The 5,515-nt window shown below is 35.6% G+C and overlaps 1 pseudogene; it reads left to right on the forward strand.

Annotated features, from left to right (window-relative positions):
• Nucleotides 1-1,170: 1,170 nt before the first annotated feature.
• On the forward strand, nt 1,171-3,477 carry LOC119232655 (inorganic pyrophosphatase-like; annotated as a pseudogene).
• Nucleotides 3,478-5,515: the final 2,038 nt, after the last annotated feature.

Genomic DNA, 5,515 nt, shown 5'->3' on the forward strand with positions numbered 1-5,515 from the left:
AGACAAGAGGGCCTCCCCCATGGTGCAGCAGGTTGAGCAAGGTGCTGGGAAGCTGTCCACAGCCTCTACAGTGTGGTTTGATTCCCGCCGGCTAGGGAGATATCCCACATGGTGCAGCAGACCTCTCCTGTCTTGCCCGCTGCTCCCCTCAGCAGTGTATTTTGGCCTGTCTGCCTGTTTTGTTCTCCGCTCTGTCTCTGGTGAATCCTCTCAGCCCTCGCACCTCTGGCCTGTACCCCAGTTCTTGTATAAAAATAAATAAATCTTTTAAATAAATAAATAAATAAGACAAGAAAATTAAATGATAAAATATAACTATTCAACAAAAAAGGTCATAAAAGGGAAGGGAAAACGCACAAGAGACATGTAGCAAAAATAATAGTAAAATGGCAGATATAAATTGAAACACACTGATAATTCTATTAAAATGTGAATTAACTAAACTATCCAACCAAAATGCAGAGATTATCAGAATTGATTAGAAAAGAACAAGATCCAAATATATACTTTTATAAGAGACACTATTTAGATTCACAATTTAAAAGTAAAGTCGTGGGAAAAATAAATACCATGCAAATACTAACAATAAAAGATCTGAAATGATTCTATTAATAGCAGACAAAATAGACTTGAAGATTAAAAATATGACTACAGACAACCAGGGACATATGTTATAGGTAAAAGGATCAATTCATTAGAAAGATATAACAATTTTAAGTGGTGCACACCTAAAACAGAGCCCCAAAATACATTAAAAATTGACAGACCTGACAGAATAATAATAGACAGTTTAACAATAATAGATTTTAATATCCCACTCTCAATTGTTAATAAAACAGCTAAATAGGAACTCAGCACTGAGTTAGGAAATTTGAACAATACTATAAATTACCTCAATTTACCAGATATCTATAGAAAATTCCACCAAGTGACAGCAGTACACACTTTCTTCTCAAGTGAAATTGCAGCATTCTAGCATAGGTTAGATCTTATGCTAGACCATAAAGTCATTAATAAATTTAAAAGGATTCAAATAATACAAAGTATGTTCACTGACCACAATGAATTGAACAGCAATGGAAAACTACAATGGCATGAAAATGAGAAATCCCCTAACACTTTTAAGCAACCCAGGAATAAAGAAGAAACCACAAGCTGTTTGATGGAAAAATGGAGATTGCTACAAAGGACCCTTTAAGTACAATTTAAAAGGATGTGCAAAAAGTATGACTCCATTGTTAGAGATTTTTTCCCTTACAAAGGAGATATTTGGCACTATGGGGCCTTCCCTCAGATTTGGGAAGATCCAGGACACAATGATAAATACAGTGGCTGTTGTGGTGACAATGATCCAGTTGATGGGCATGAAATTGGAAGCAAGGTATGTGCAAAAGATGAAATAATCAAAGTGAAAGTTCTGGACATATTGACTGTGATTGATGAAGGGGAAACCAACTGGAAAGTCATTGCCATTAATGTGGATTATCCTGATGTAGCCTAGTTATAATGATATCAATATGTCAATAATAATCATTTTCAAAATGATTGAAACTGTTACCTGGTAGCTACTGTGGACTCGCTTAGAAGGTACAATGTTCTTGATAGAAAACCTCTATCAGGGCCTCCCCAGTGGCGCAGCGGTTGAGTGCTGGGTTGCTAAGCTGCCCTCAGCCTCTGCGGCACCAGTTCGATCCCCAGCTGCTCCCCGGTCACTGGAGGAGGGTCCCACATGGCGTGCAGACCTCTCCTGCTGCCCGCTGCTCCCCTCAGCAGTGCACTTCGGTCCTTCTGCCTGCTCTGCTCCCCGCTCTGTCTCTGGTGGATTCTCTCACCCTCCCGCGCTTCTGACTGTACCCAGTGCTTGTATAAATAAATGAATGAATGAATAAATAAATAAATAAATAAATCTTTTTTTTTTTAAATAATAAATTTTATTTTTATATTCCCCATACAATTGCAACCCCCCCATTCTGACCCCAATCCCTCCCCTCCCGCCCCTCACCCCCCAAAAAGTGTCTCTGGTTCATAGTTTTTTGTTGATTTTGATTTTCGCTTTCTTATAGTTATTCATTTTTCTGGTCCCTTATTTAAGTTTTCTAGATTCCTGCTATGAGTGAGACCAACCGGTATTTTTCTTTTTCTTTTTGGCTTATTTCGCTGAGCATGATCCCTTCCAGCGCCATCCATGTTGCTGCAAATTGCATGTATTTATCTTTTTTGAATGCTGAGTAATATTCCATGGTGTATATGTACCACATCTTCTTTTTTTTTTTTTTTTTTTTACATTTCTTTTAATTTTTTTTTTTAATCTTAAATTTTATTTTTATATTCCCCCATACAATTGCAAACGCCCCATTCTGACCCCAATCCTTCCCCTCCCGCCCCCCACCCCCCAAAAAGTGTCTCTGGTTCATAGTTTTTTGTTGATTTTGATTTTCACTTTCTTATATTCATTTTCCTGGTCCCTTATTTAAGTGTTCTAGATTCCTGCTATGAGTGAGACCATCCGGTATTTTTCTTTTTCTTTTTGGCTTATTTCGCTGAGCATGATCCCTTCCAGCGCCATCCATGTTGCTGCAAATTGCATGTGTTTATCTTTTTTGAATGCTGAGTAATATTCCATGGTATATATGTACCACATCTTCTTGATCCAGTCATCTACTTTTGGGCATTTGGGTTGTTTCCAAAGCTTAGCTATTGTAAACAGTGCTGCTATAAACATAGGGGTGCAGGTGCTCTTTGGAATTGATGTTTCTGTGTCCTTTGGGTAAATACCTAGGAGTGGAATTGCTGGATCATATGGAAGCTCTATGTTTAGTAGGTCCAGAAATCTCCACACAGCTCTCCATAGTGGTTGGACCAGTTTGCACTCCCACCAACAGTGCAGAAGAGTTCCTTTTTCTCCACATCCTCGCCATCCCCAGCTGCTCCCCGGTCACTGGAGGAGGGTCCCACATGGCGTGCAGACCTCTCCTGCTGCCCGCTGCTCCCCTCAGCAGTGCACTTCGGTCCTTCTGCCTGCTCTGCTCCCCGCTCTGTCTCTGGTGGATTCTCTCACCCTCCCGCGCTTCTGACTGTACCCAGTGCTTGTATAAATAAATAAATAAATAAATAAATAAATAAATAAATAAATAAATAAATAAATGAATGAATGAATAAATAAATAAATAAATAAATCTTAAGGGAAAAAAAGAAAAAGAAAATCTCTATCAACCTTCTTGATAGAGAACCAATTTGTTTTCAGTGCAGAATTTAAAAATAAGAATTTTGCAATTGATATTAAGCACTCCTGACTATTAGAGAACATTAGTGACCAAGAAAACTGATGGAAAAAGAGACAGTTGCATGAATACAATGGTGTAATCAAGTATAATCCTGATGGTGCCAAAGCCATTGCAGGTGCTGTACCACCACCGTAAATCTGCCTGCGTGGTACCAATACATGTGAATAAGTGGTTCCATTACCAGAAAAACTAAGAGAATTTTTCTGAAATATAAGCTAATATTGCCACATCCTCTTCATCTCAAAGCCTTAGATAGTAGTAGTAGCTTTTCAGGAATTTAAATTTATATGTTTAAATTCATAGAACTAATCTAACTAAAGCAAATTACGCTGTGACCAATGCAATATATTCAGAATATTAGTCACCTAAAAACATTTAGCATATCTCAACTAAGATAACATTTAGTACATGTTTAAATATCAGAGCAGTTGTAATTTGGAAATCATTTGTGAATAAGTATGCAGGATAAGTACATATTAGATGTGTGTGTTTTCCATGTATTAGGAAATAAAATTATTTTGCTGAAAAAAACAAAATCTCACCAGACTTTGTGTAGAACTTGACAAGCATATCCTAAAATATATATGGAAAAGTAAATTACTGACAACATAACCAAAGTGATTTCAAAAGAGAATAGAATTGGAGGACTTATAATATCCTATTTTAAGACTACTGTAAATCTATAGTAATTGACGTAGTGTGTAACTAGTATGGAAACGGGAACTACAGATCAATGGGCATAAGCCAGAGTTCAGAAACGAACCTTTGCTTTTAGTTCAGTGTATTTTTGCCAAGGTGCCAAGGCAATTCAATGAACAATGATGTTTTAAACACTTAATGCTGTTGATAAAATTGAAAACCTATAGGCAAAACTATGAATTAAGCCTCTAACCTCACACCACAAACAAAAGTTTACTCAAAATGGATCATATCCCTAAGTGTCAGAGCTACAGCTTTAAAACTTCTAGAAGAAAATCTTTGTGACATAGGGTTAGACAGCTGATTCTTAACTATTATACTACAAGTATGATTATGAAGAAAAAGTGGTTAATTTATTTCCATTAAAATGAAAAATATGCTTCAAAAGTCACCACAAAAAAAAAATGAAAAGGCCAGCCATACACTGGAAAATATAGTTACAGTTATATGATAATGGGATTCATATCCAGAACACATAAAGCACTCTTTATAACTCAATAAGAAAAAGAAAAAGGAATGGGGAAAAGTTTTGATAAATTATTTTACTGAGAAAATATATGAATGGATAGTAAGCACATAATGAAATACTCAATAATTAGTCTTTAGGGAAATATAAATTTAAATAATAAAAATACTGCTTTATAGCCACTACAAAAGCTGTAATAAAAAATAAAATAGTAAGTGTTGGAGATGAAGGAGAGAAATAAATGAATAAATTGATGCAGTGGAGCAATGGCTGGTGGGAATGTAAAGTAGTGCACTTGCTTTGGAAAACAGTTTGACTGTTTTCCAAAAACAATTAAGCATAAACTTACCCTAAAATCCAGCTAGATATCTACCAGAGAAATGAAAACATACCCCCACAATAAAGACTTGTATGTGAATATTCATAACATTAAATATAACCACCAAATTGGAAAATTTCATGTCTGTCAGTTGGTAAATGGATATATAAAACATGGCAAATTCATACAATGGAATACTATTAATAATAAAAATAAATTAAAAACTGGTACATGTTATGACATGGATGAACCTGTAAAACAGGATGGTAAGTGAAAGATACTTGACCCAATTTATGTGAAATTTTCATAAAATGTAAAATCTGTAAGACCGAGATCAGATCAATGGTTTCCTGGGCCCAGGAGTGCCGTGTGACTGAAAATGGCCATGAGGCTATTTGTTGGGGGTCACAGAAATATTTAAAACTGGATTGTGGTGATGATTGCACATTTCTATAAATTTATTTAAAAACCATCATATTGTACACTAGCAGTTGGTGACTGATTTGCATTTAAGTTGTCTTACAGTGTCATAAAAATTAATAACCAGCAATAGGTAGATTTAGAGAGGTATAGCTAAAAAATATTTGGGAATATATTTATGCTTGTTGAAGATGATGATGGTTAATTGTGGTTTATTACATTATTCCTCTTATTTTTGTATATGCTTGAGTTTTCAACATACTAGTAAATAAATAAAAAACAAAGTAGTGCCACATTGATTATTAAATTATGTTGGACTGTAGAACA

This window comes from Talpa occidentalis, unplaced genomic scaffold (assembly GCF_014898055.3).
Source record: "Talpa occidentalis isolate TD23 unplaced genomic scaffold, MPIMG_talOcc4v2.1 talOcc4.7, whole genome shotgun sequence".
NCBI classification, from domain to species: domain Eukaryota; kingdom Metazoa; phylum Chordata; class Mammalia; order Eulipotyphla; family Talpidae; genus Talpa; species Talpa occidentalis.